This window comes from Stigmatopora nigra, chromosome 5 (assembly GCF_051989575.1).
Source record: "Stigmatopora nigra isolate UIUO_SnigA chromosome 5, RoL_Snig_1.1, whole genome shotgun sequence".
Lineage (NCBI taxonomy): Eukaryota > Metazoa > Chordata > Actinopteri > Syngnathiformes > Syngnathidae > Stigmatopora > Stigmatopora nigra.
The window spans coordinates 8,793,251-8,806,852 of record NC_135512.1 but is presented as its reverse complement, the minus strand read 5'-3'; the positions used below and the strand labels follow the sequence as shown (position 1 = coordinate 8,806,852).

The window sequence follows — 13,602 nt, the reverse complement described above, 5'->3', positions numbered from 1 at the left end:
AAATTCGGAAAAGAACATGAAATGCATCATTTCAGCATTTATGGAGAACTAGCATGCATTTTATTACCTAAGCAACTTGACGTACTCGTGTAGAGGCCAATTAATTTATATCACTGGTGGATTAGAACATTAAACCACAGAGCTTTTCCTTTTTCCTAAAATGAGTACAAAAAAAAAACCTTAGGGACTAAGATGGGCAATGTGTCATGACATAATTATGAAATTTTGACAATGCCATAAGAAGAGTTAAAATAATGTGTTACCACTTGTTTATAGTATTAGTTTATATTATTTTGGTATTTTAAAACGATGTGTAATGGCTGTATTGTAAAATGAAATTAAGAACTATTTACTCGTATGGATTGTCAACTATGAGCACATAATAAAATATTTACTTCAAGAATTGAAGAGAGGTAGAGAATTTCCATAATCCTTATTATGATAGGCACCACGTAGAACCCTGTCCCATCTATACCTGTTCATTGAAATATAATAGAGAGAAATCAAGTTAGATTTGTGTTTAAAATTAGAAAGATATTTTAATTTAAAACATATCTTAAAAGATTTAATATTAGGTGCCAGAGATTTTCAATTTTTTTTTTCAAGAAGGTTACTACTGTAAGTCAGAAAATGCAGTTGTACAAAATAATTTATTTACTATAACAAATGTATACCCGGGTATTATTTTAATGTATTTCATGTGTAATGTGTTGAATTTTTATTTATTTATTTTTTTTTTTATAAGCATACCAGGCAAACGAATGCACTTTTTAAAATTTGCCATCGGTAACATGTTTCAAATGCAGTATATATAAACAAAAATAGTAATATGAAATAAAAAAAACATTTTTGGGGCATATGATACTATTTATTATAAAATTTCTTTGTATAATACCAATGCCAACTGAAGTTTTATATTCTATCAACTAGTCAAATAATTAGATTTCATATTTTCTTCATTCTGAAATACTCCTTAGGCATAATGTTTCTTTTTCTGTTTTGCCTTTTTCCCATGTGACTTCTTAAAATACTGAAAATAATTCTGGGTTACTGGGGAAAACGGGAGCTCAATGAAGTTGTCTTGGAAGACGTTACTGGTGCAAGCCGGTTTCCACGGAATGGATGACATTCTTACCCACTGATTGGCTGGCATAGCCTTGGAAAAACCAATAGAATTCCTTGAATTTGTGTGTGGTGCCTACACACACACACACACACACACACACACACACACATACACACACACACACACACACACATACACCAGCGCGCACAAACACGAATCAGGTGAAGAAGTATCATCCTCCATTGCACAATGACAGAAATATTTCCCTGAGTTTTATTGTCAGCTGCTGCCGGTTTGCAATTTTTAGAGATTATGACCTACAGTAATTGGCAACAATGGCACCAGGCCTCCACAGTATTCTTCTTTAACGGCAGATTAATCCAATAACCCACGGGACCCTGCAGTTGGATTTGGCTTTACAGTAAGTGTGCAGTGCTTATGATGTGCCATGTGAAGCAATGGAGGTACATTCTGTATGGAGAGTAAGGCCTCGATGACAATCAGGCATTCTTTCAGAGGCTTGATGAAAGCTTTGGCCTCTCACAGCGAAATGTGATAGGGTTAGGATTACATCAAGAAAATGAAGAGCCTTACCAAAGTGTGTCCAAGGATAAAGGAGAATATTTTGTATTTGAACGACTGCTATTGCAATTCATTGAAATCAATATTGAACATTTTGATTCATTGCAATATACTGCAGGTATGAATAATTGCTGTCAGTTTTGGATCACAGGGAGGGCTTCTTTTTTTACTTATTTATTTTTGGCTTCACTCGATGAACGCTTCATGTCTGCTCGTCATTCCTTCCTGAACCTCAGTGCATACTGCAGTGGCGTGGTGTCTAAGATCCTGTACACATCTTTTGTATTCATTCATTCATCCTAAAACCTCCACTTCACTTCATCATAATTGAGCTGTGAACTGGACTGCCTTGCAACCTTAAACACTGTACCCATCCCTTTAGTTGACCGTGTGCGAGACCAGGAGGTTCCTACTATGAGAAGGCCTGACCTTTCTTTTGTGGTGCAATCAAATGGGGTTGCCTTGGTCCTTGGCTCTGAATAATTAATTCCTCCCCTCAGTCGGGGAGTTTGCTAAACAGTGGGGTCCTCGGCAGTTCACTTTTTCTGCACGACTGCCACCGCACCCTTGGGGAGGCACAAACGTACACTTCAGTCAGTCTTGAGATATGCCTTTCAGTGAAAAGGGGGGATATCCGAAGGATCCTCTTTGCTTTTAGATTTATAGAGAGGCGAGACAAAGGGAGACAGCGAGTAAACGTTGTCATTTTTGTTGCTTTTAATGTTGCTTATGACGACAAGCCTGATCTTCTGTAGTTGATAGGAGGCCAAACGAAGCTTTTTCTCGTTAAAATGTAGGTGAACATACAGTAAGGTTCACTGAAAATCAGTGAGTTGATACTACTTTTGACAGCTGTCTATGGAAGGTCAATTTAACACTAGTGTGCTGATGAAGCATTCAATCTTCCAACGCAAACCATTTTTACTCTTAACACCAATCCCCAAAGACGGGAGTCCTCACGCACCGCCCTTCTACGAGATTTGCCTCGTAACAGTGTCATAACCCCGCCCACCACCAGCCTCGCTGTAGTGTACAGTGTATGCGCTCAACTATCGGTTGTAGGAGAAGAATTCATAAAAACTGTTAGATTTCTTGACCAATTGTCCACCTGCACGGTCCTCAGTTTGAAGAACACTTGGATTTCAATATGAATAATGGCGTAGAATTGCAAGTGATGGCAGGGAAAAAAGAAGGGGGAAAAGATGGTTTATAAGGTTTATATTTACACGTAACTGTCTGTGTATTGTAAGAAATGAATAATAGCACAGTATTCTGTACCATGATTTTATCATGAATACGTGGAGAAAGTATAAATATGTTTTCTCTTCAAAATCATACAAATGTTAAATAAACCCTCACAATGTTTCACTAGTAAATTTATTGTATCTACGTTGATGAAATGTCATGTTTCACAGCATACATTTCACATCTCAGTTTAGTGTATGTAAATTTGAAAAGCACAAAAGGAATACATTTATGAATAAGACAAAATTTGACAGTTTACAATAAATTATATTAGTTAACTTATAAGTTAATGCATTTTAATCTTGCATGAAAGCTATTATTTAGGTAATATCACAGAAAAACTCTTCAACGAAAAACTTCAAATGAAAAATACATAATGCATTTCAGATTTATCTATAACTCTGAGATTTTATTCATTGACTTTTTATAGTTTTAATGAAGAAATCAAGTTTAAGCAATTTGTCTAACATGTAATTGTACCGCTTAAATGAACAAATCAACTCAATAATTGTGTTTTTTTTATGAATACATAAATACAGGGAAATAAAAACACACTTTAGGTGTTGCAAAGGAAATAAATAATAAAAGGAGATACTTGCATAAGTTAAAGTAATATACGGTCGGTAATAAACATGGTGAGAGACCTAAGAACTGGGCACACATTCACTTTAATGAAGACATATTAGCCCATTGAAATGTTATTGCTCCTGTAGGGAGAGGATTGTATTTTTTCTTCTCATGTGTATTTTTTACTTTCTTTTTTCCCCCTCTAGTCAGGAAAATGTGAAATTGTACTGTTCTCAGAAGTGGGTATGGGTCTGATCTCATCTCTTTGGCATGAAGGGGGAGCTGTGGCTCCTCTCCACTGGCCAAGGTTACAGCTACACTGCACCTCCCACATTTTCTCACACTTTTCTGGCTGCGCTGTGCCACATTGATTAAATGTATCTGTTGAGGGCTACAATAATCAATGCAAATTCCCCAGTAGTGCAGCCAACAAATAAGACATGTCTGATTCATCAAGCGGACATTGCTATAAAGACCACACTCTCTCCTTTGTCCAATTTTTCCCCTCTCTCTCCCTCTTTATTTTGGTTTAGCTATTGGCCTCTTCTTTTTGTGTGTATGTACTCTGTACACCTTTTTAGTATCTGTAAACTCACTTTAGTCTGACTTGGCGGATGGAGCTTATGCCCATATGTAGTTGAGGAACCAAAGGTTAGCCATAAAATGAAGGTAGGTGGGAATATATTTATTTGACAATTCAGCTTTGATCTTTTATGGCTTTTAGAAAATCATATTTGATTTTACATTTGTTTTTCAAATTTGCTATGCCCAAAACTAGAAGTATTAACCCCTAGAAATATATCAAGAATTTCCCGATCATAGTGTTCATGCATAGAGAGAGTATTGGTTTCTTAAAAACTATAAGGAAAAGTAAGTCAACATGTTGAGCAGTACGGAAGTCTCACCTGACACCTAACCTAACATTTTGTTTTGCTCTGACTTGAACCCCGGTCAAACGCTGTGGTCACTAACAAGGGCAGAGTGGAGTCTGTGTATGTAAATTCACTACATGTGTGAGAGAAATAAGGACGGGGCTATTTGGAAATTCCTGTGTGATGAAAGGAAAAGAATATCCCCCCAAAAATGATTAATGTGGTGTTCAGGTACACAGAAGATTGAGTGATCCTGTCATCACACCATATGGTACCAATTTATTCCGGCAAGCATAAGGCAAACTCTGTGGAGGAGCTCTCACAAGTCTTCTTGACCCCCCTACCTCACCTAAAAAAAAAAATTAAAAAAAACAATTGCACAAAGACCTAGTTAATAAATTGTTATTAGTACAATTTCATTTTAATTCATTGGGGAGGTAGTTTCATAATTGCTCTGGACATATTTATGTAAAATGCAATTCCTTCATTTCCATTATTTGTGTTAGCTTACTGCTAGATTCTATTTATATATTTAATGACCATAATATTCCGTAATATTATTCACAACAATGTACTTTTTTAAAAAAAATGTGAATGTTACCCTATTTAAAGTTTGCAAACCATTCACATTTTCTATAATTTTAACTCCATCTGAATTAGAGTTATAGTTTTAGTGTCAGTACTGTATGGTAATATTTTTTTTAATGTAGTGTGCTGTATAGTATTCATGTATCATTATTATTATTATTATTTTGCCTATAAAACACATTGCACAACTTCACGACAGTCATACGCTTGTGACGTATTCTATCACCAGGCAACATACGTGCATGAATTTAGATTTGTTTTTTGGGGGGGTAATGGGGGGTGTGCATCATGTCACATGACTTGTATATTTCCCTCTAACGCTGCTACAACGTGACTTTCAACTGTTTCTAATCTCCCAACTGGAGTCACAACCAGAAATGAGAGTTTTTGAAAAATGCAGATGGCCATTGGCTGAGGGCAAGCAAGTTAGAGAACTAGACTCCCAACCACTTTTCGTTTTCACTGCCGTATTATTTGTCGCCTCACCCCTGCAGGCCACGCTGACAGCAACTGATAAACCTCTTTATGGGCTGAACCGAATTGGCTCCTATTATCCAAGGTTTGGAGCTGCTCAATGTTGGAAATAAAAGACCTTATCCACTGCCCGTCTGTCCACCTGTCAGTTACTGCCCACCTTTTGAGATTCCTTGAAGCTAGACTCCTATTTGGCCTTGTAATAGCTGCATAATATAGCTTGTGGGCGCTTTTCACTTTTTGGCGGCAGTATATATTTGGCAAAATTCTTCATTTGACAAGTGGCCTAATAGCTGCATCTTTGCCATGATGAATGCATTGCACTCATCAATGCCTGACAATAAATGGTGGTTACTGCTAGTCTGTCATGTGGGTGTATGTTTGGGTGAGCCGAACGCTAAACAGTGGATTTGTTTTGAGAGGAATGGCTCCAGATTTGCTGTTTGACTTGTAATTACGGATGTTAAACCTTGTAAATCGTTTTTTTAAGACAGTTGTGTGGCTTTTGGCTCCATAAATGGTCTGGCTGTGATAGCAAATTGTAACAGTTTGGTTCAGAAGTTCAGGGAGTCCATTTCATATTAAATGATTTTATTTAAACAACAAATGAAGTCTCTATGACACATCCCATATCTAGTGTTGAGTGAATAAAGTTCAGTTCATTTTTTAATGGGTTTGTGTGTCCATAATCCACCGATCCCTGTATGTTCTGATTTCTTTAATCTGGGAAATTTAAATACCTCATCATGATTGGGAAAATGCATTGCAATTTACATGTTATTTAGTAGCGCTACAAATATCATGATGGAAGGCTATTGCCAGATAAAACTGGATTTCCCTCCAAAAAAGCATGATAATAATCATATCTCTGTATTACACCTTGAGAGTGGCAGAGTGTATCATTTTTGGAAGTTTTTCTGGCACTTGACTGACATCTACAAAACATCTTGAATATTTCTCCCTGGTCATCTGGAGTGACTTAGTCATTGAGTCAGTGATACTCTATATATTTTTTTTCAAATGCCGTGTTTGAATACTTTTTGAAGTATATTGAACAGAGTGACGCTTTAATTTAATTATAGGATTTTTTTCTTCTTTTCTAAACAATATAGCTAACTGGAAATTCAGTGTGGAGCTCCCCCTTACAGATAAAGATGGTTTGGTATCTGAGCAAATACGTAAAATAAATAAAATATTTGCAATTCTTTGACATGATAAACAACATGTAATCACATTCAATGTACTATTTTTGAAGAGATGCTTTCTCTGTGACATTTGTATGTGCTAATCGGTTTCATATACTATGTCTTCTTTAATTTGCTTCACTTTGCCACATATTTAGCACACCATCACGGTGAGAATTTCTGCGCTCACTCATGCCAGAAAACAAGATTGCGACCACATTGTCACATTTTGACGCAATCTGGCATTTTCAGTTTGTGAACCCCTTCTAAATATACTGCATGCTTTTAATGTGTAAATAATATTTCACTTTGGCAACTAAAAATAAATCTTTTTTTTTTCTTTCAGGCAGACATGCTTGCTAAGTTTTAAAGATTGCATTTTCATTACATAACATCTGGGAGAGAAAAATCCAAACATAAATCCCAATTGTAATTCTTTGACAAATAACGGTACCCTCCAGCCAAGTGTTGAATGACTCTGTTTGCATGCAAGTATGAAACAAATAGAGTCAAAGATGCATTTCTCATTTTGGACTATGTTAAGCAAGTTAACCAGGCCATCTGTTTTGTGCCTGTGAGCTAAGGCTGATCAGTGTCGTTGCAGAATGAGTGTCACAAAATTACATCTATTTCTCCCAAATGTCAAAAGAATTCAAACCCCTTTTTGAATTGTTTTGGTATTCAATCATCGAATTGGGTAAAGGAATTAAGTGAATGCAAATACAGAGACTTCAGGGTATATAATCTAGAGGACTTGTCTTCATGTAGAAGAAATTAAAAAATGTGCAAAGTAATGGTCACCCTTGGTGGAAAGTTGTACATTTACATTAGCAGAAAAAGTACATTTTATGACTTAAAGGCCATGAAGAAAATAGCAATTGTACAACAAATGTTGACGCCATTATATCAATTTGCCACACTTCTGTAATTCCATTTGCATTACAACTCAAGGTAGCAGTAATTGTAAAATGTCTTAATTCTCTTATTAGCATTTATATGGGCAAACTAACAAAGATATTGCACATTGGTCACAATGTAAGCACAACAGCTGACCCATTGATTAAGTACTTAGAGCTTAAAATACATCAATAAAAACAATTCCGAGAAGTTTGACACTGCTCATTCTTGCCATTTAATTTATTTCAATTCAATTTAACTGCAGTGTTCCATTCTCAAGTACCAAAGCAACATTCAAAGTGCTTGGTGACTTCCTATTTTGGACTAATAATCCAGAAAACAGATTTCCCTTTCAGACCAGTAAGTTAAGCATCAATTGATAGTTAAAGGAAGACATTAGCATGAGTCGGTGCTTAATGACATTGTTTAATGGTGTGTTCACTTTGTTAATATGGCTGACAACACAGATGCATTACGCTCAGGAACTTTGTTGTACGCTGCTGTGAGTTCCGTACAAAAATTGACTTTCAGGGCTAAGTTTAAACATGTTCTGAAAGTTATTTGCAAAAGTCTGTCCGTCTCTAAATGACTTCTTGCCTGGAGGCATATTTACAAGATGTCAGGAAAAACTGATGGCTGGATCTATCCCAAAACAAAATAACCAAACTGGGAGGGCTATAATGAATCAATTATTTAAAATTTTATTTTAATCAATGCAAAATTAGCACTACACCGCATGAAACATTTTTTCATACACACTTTCAAAGATATGCAATGAGTGCACTTGACAGCTTACTTTTCGAACGACTACAGCGTAGTCAAGACTTTTTATTATTGCATTGCAATAAGTTTGTCATTGACTGCAGTGCTTTCTGTTGTACATACATATTAGTTTGTCAACAATACCAAAATGTTGGGTCTCTTTATTATTTCTTTTTAAATTGTCATTCAGAAAAATATTTTAACTTGATTAAATGTTAAACATGTCTTACGTCAGAAGTAAACTAAGATTTAAAATGCTCATATCAATATTGTTCAAGTAATGCTGTACCCTAAATCTTTTCACGATTATATAGAGTGTCTGAAAAGTATTAATATTTTTTCTACAATATTAATACTTCATGTCGCTGTAATAACAATGCTTCAATATGTTTTTATTATTCAGTTAATGAAAATAAACAAAGGCATTTTGTTCCTGCCGAACATTTGCTGTCTGTAAAGGATGTACGTAATCAACTCGACTGTACGAACATTTATCTTCAATGTGTTCCTTTTCTTAGATACCCTTTTAAATCCATTCAGAGCAATTTAGAAAGCCTGGTTCACTCAACCTTGAAAATGTATCAATAATTCAAAGACATCATCCTCTCATGATTGAGGGGGGGTTATAATATTGCATGCACATTGTCACATGTGACGATAGCTGTCACCTGCGGAATCATGCATGGAGACACAAGGCTAATAAATGCACAGACCAAGGGAGTAGATTGTCACACTTTTCCCTGCTAGAACTGATGTCCTTAGTGGGAACGGTGACTTTGAAATCCTCGTCACATACTAGTTTGTAGTTGGATGGCTCTTAAACGGATTTTGATGTGTGCCCTGTATTAATTAAAAATATAGGGCCTTCTAATACATTTTCAACACAGTTTTTTTTCAGCATATACTTTGCACATCGTTCTGTTTTCAGAGTTATGTTTTGTTAAGTGTCCTATTCTACCCAAGAAGCAGTTCTTTTTTTGATGGCCATATATGTGATCCATTAATTTATTTTTGATTGAATGTGAATTTCTTGTTGACTGATTATGTGCACAAATTTAAAACCTTATCAAATTATGCATACACATATTTTAGGGACACATGTTTAAAAAATAAATTACACACCTTTTACCTCAATGCAATACATACTTGAAAAAATATTCAAACACATTATTATAATTGAATCTGGCAATTTGTTAAAATGTTGTGTTGATATACTTAACACCATTTTGACACTGGCTGTCTTTTTGTTGTGGTCATTCAATTAACTAAATATTTGATCACCACTGAGTGACCCTTTCATAATCGAAATATTGACAGAAACCTTGTTACGTGCAGTTATGTAAACATCACTAATGCTTTTCCAGAACTGTAATAGTAATATTTCAGATTTTGGAAAAAATAATATAACACTGTAACTCAGATAACTGGCCATCTGAAGTAAAAATGGCTATCAGGATACTCCCTGTAAAATGATCATTATTCTACATGATCCATGGCAAAACACACAGTGAAACACATTTGGAGTAAAGATGAAATCCACCATCTCATGAGTGTTTTGAAATACCTGAAAATGTTCTTTCTAAGAATGTAAGAATGCTCACAATCATCAGGAATATGTAAGTCATTGAGAAAGACTGGATTTCATAAACACTTCAACTAGTCTCTTTCTTCCTTGAAAGAATGTGAATGTAAAGCACAAACGGTTTGCATTCTGAGGAAAATAAGGTAATTTGTTTGAGGGAAGAACTCTTTTAACACTGACTGTTGTGTTGAGTGATTGTTGCGTGGGCTCTTCATAATCTAATCTATTTAGCGAGAAGGATTGTGGTATCTAGACAACCATTAAGTGTGTTTTTTTTTCTAGTGGCTGAAGAGAAGTGGAACAAACACTTTGCTTTTAAGTTTGACTATGTCTTTGTCTATCCACTGTGGATGACATTGTACAGGAAGTCAAAGATATATTGCGAGAGCTGATGCTTCCCTACAAATTAGTAGCAAATTGGAACTACGTAATGTATAGGCTGACATTCCTAATTAAAATTAATTACAATCTCATGGTCACAATCTTGGTTGACATATTTGATAAATGATGAGTGAATATGTTTAGATGTCAATTAATCAATTCCATTGATATTAAAACTATCATGCAAGACTTCCACTCAAAATGCAAATAGTTGAGCATGACATATATTAGAGGGCTAAAGATTTTGGACAGGATTTGACCTTGCGTGTACTGATTGTCACTTTGGTTGGAAATTTATGAATTTTATACAAAATGTACTGGCTTGCCCAGTGGATGACTTGAAAGCACACCCGCGCCTTACAGAGACGAAATTTAGCGAGGAGTGTGTAAAACTGACTTGTATTTGTATTCAAGTTAACTTCCAATTTTCAAACAGCTAGATTTGAATGTAGGTTGGCTTATTTAACTACCATGGGTTTGCTTTTTGATCAAACAGTCATGGCTTACGGTGAAATTGCTGCTTGAGACTTATTTATTTTGGCTCTCTAACAGCTATGCAGCTTGCATAGTATGTTATGGTAAGTTTTTACTCGCGTTCCAAAATTACACATGCCAGGTTTGCCTTATTTGTTTTCTTCATGGGTTTTTGTAGCGTATTTTTTTTCACTGTGGATTCTCAAGGCTCCATAGTATAAAAAAAATGTATAAACGAGCACATGAGTTTTTCTTCATTGTCGTTTGCAAAATAGATTTTTCAGCTACGGTTCAGCTTTTATAGACAGTTAAATCGGCCAAATATTTGTTGTGATGGTCATCTGCAATGGTATTTAGGTATTCCACTATCCAAACCAGATTAAGGGCAAACTATAGTAAATCTTCAGTGTCAAAAATGTAGTTACCAGTAAATGCAACACAAGTGAAGTCAAATCTTTATTCATTCATTTATCTTCCATACCACTTATCCACACAAGGGTCACGTGGGTGCTGGAGCCTATCCCAGAAAACAATGGGCCCCAGGGAGTGGACACCCTGAATTGGTGGGCAGCCAATAGCAGGGAACAAGGAGACACCAGACCATCCATGCAAACACTCATACCAAGGGGCAATTTAGAGTGTTCAACCAGCCTACCATGCATCTTTTTGGAATGCTCTATCTATCTTTATTACCGGGCTTTACGTAAAGAATACAGCTATACATTATAAAGTCCACAAGAAAATGAATCCTTAGCAGTAGGTTATTTCAAATACAAACAGTCATTCTCTAGGTAAAGGTAAATGCAATGCTTGGTAAAGCAAATTATGCTACTATTTGATATATCTAGACATTTAAATTTAAAAAAAAGCCCAGAATCTAGACCAATAAATCATTTAACCTTTTAATGCATTTCATAAATAATCTGCTCGAGAGTGCAATTAGTCCAGGTGTTTACATATATATATCTACCATTAGGCTGCATAGTTAGATCATAGTTGAATGAATACACTTTAAGATATTAAATTGGGCCCCGAGTAGCAGGAAAAAGATGAGTTACAGTTGGGCAGGTATGAGACGCAACATGTCTCCCTATTCATCTTCCTTCCCTGGTTAAGTTCCCCATATGTAGAGCATCTTTAAGGTGGGTTGTGAATGCTTAGAGAGTTAGGCACTGAATGTTAATATTATACATTCATCCTTGAGTAAGGGACTTGGTCTGCAATTGCTGTTAAAACAATAGTCAACTATAAAGTGCTCATGTGATGACAGCGCTATCCTCTGAGACCAGTCTGGTTATCCTGTCCCTCCTCCAACCCTGGATGATAGACAGCAGCCTTACAAAACTGTTCAAATATCCCACTTTCCATACTTGACAAACACTTGATAACAAGTTATAACTTGGTCATAGTTGTATTTTCCTAATGCCTTTTAGGTTATTGACTATGAATTGAATCCACAACAAATTTGTATTCTGGGAAAAAGAGTTCATCTGTTTGAGTGTAGAACTCTATTCCCTAACCTTGAAAATTGTGTTGAGGGATTGTGGCATAGGTACTCTGGTATTTATTCAGTTTAGTTAGAAGGGGTTAGATGACATGTGGACTGCACTTAAATTTTTTTTTAGTCCCTTAAAATCACAGGAAGTCTTTTTTTAAACATTTGGGAAGCTGTAGTTCTCCTTAGAGTTTCTTATTCTCATTGTATCTCTCATACTAGTTGAGGTACACATATGATAAAAAATTATAGGCCTCACTCATATTTTAAGAGGAAGAACATGAACAATTGGTGGGTAACCAAATGCTTATTTTCGCTACTTGTTAATAGTCAGAAATCTTATTTGATGTTTTCTGCAGTCATTTAATTGCCTGCCAGTGGTCCAGGAAAATAACATATGTATATCAAATGTCAAATGTGGTTCATAAGACTGGCTCAGGTATGCTGGGTGATTGGCATCTAGTGAAGATCTCATTAAGAAAAGCCTGATCCAACACTGCTCCATGCTCCATCAGATTGCTACCATTGGAATGTGGCTTTACAGTAGATCAACTTTAATTAGAAATGTTTTGAAGTTAGACTGGACATTATCTTGAGAGCAGAGTCTATTTTCAAAGCTGAATAAGATATGCAAGGTTGATAATTGTCATGGAAGACATTGTTGCTAAGCCTGTCTTCAACTTTACAGGCAATGGGAAATTATTGGCTTTCCAAATGCTTTGCCATAAGAAGATGATGGAGTGTTTGCCACACTAACAAGAAGCCACAATAGAAATGTTGCAAACTATAAATCTCATCAGTCTTTCACATTTAAAAGATTAATCAAAATAATTCATGCATTTCAAATGTGTCATGTTCCAGACAAAACATGTATTTAAAGTTTTACGGTTTTGTTTTCTCAGACAGTTTTTGCACTGACTTCTGATAATAATCATCATAATGTGTGCTTCATATCTTTCTCCATTCATACATCCTGTACTAGTTGTCAGCCACTCACAGGGCACAATTAAACAAACCATCCATTAATGCATACACTCGTATCTAGGGGCTGGCATTTAGTGTTCAATCAGCCTAAAGAAATTTGGTAACGTGCATGCTCTTTTCTGACAATTGCAAATAACAACATTACATATTCATTAATCTATATATTTATCCTGCTGCTATGAAGAATGAATAGACTTCTTATTGGCCAAAATGTATACTTGAATGCCCATGAAGTGTTTTTATTGGAATCAAGATTGAATTTTCACAATGTGATATAAAAAATATTGCTATGGCTGCAAATGATTTGTAGATCATTCACTCAGTATAAAATACTATTTTTCTTACTCTGTATGCTCCCTTATTTCCAACACACTGCCTTTAGCATAATTTGGGGGCCAAGAGTACAATCGTAGGTCTGTGCCAGGGTTTGACCTTTCATTGATTTACAT

General features: G+C 35.6%; 1 protein-coding gene across 2 annotated transcripts in view; it reads left to right on the top strand.

Annotated features, from left to right (window-relative positions):
• The window catches only part of adgrl2a (adhesion G protein-coupled receptor L2a), a 163,322-nt gene that overhangs the window by 36,771 nt on the left and 112,949 nt on the right, over positions 1 to 13,602 (top strand). The window contains exon 1 of one of the 2 annotated variants that reach the window (XM_077716759.1): positions 4,093 to 4,129. The exons of the other annotated variant lie outside the window; for it this stretch is intronic. The gene's annotated coding sequence lies outside the window, so the exon portion shown is untranslated. Of the gene's footprint in view, positions 1 to 4,092; positions 4,130 to 13,602 lie in introns of those variants that run through there. 2 annotated transcript variants of the gene reach the window in all.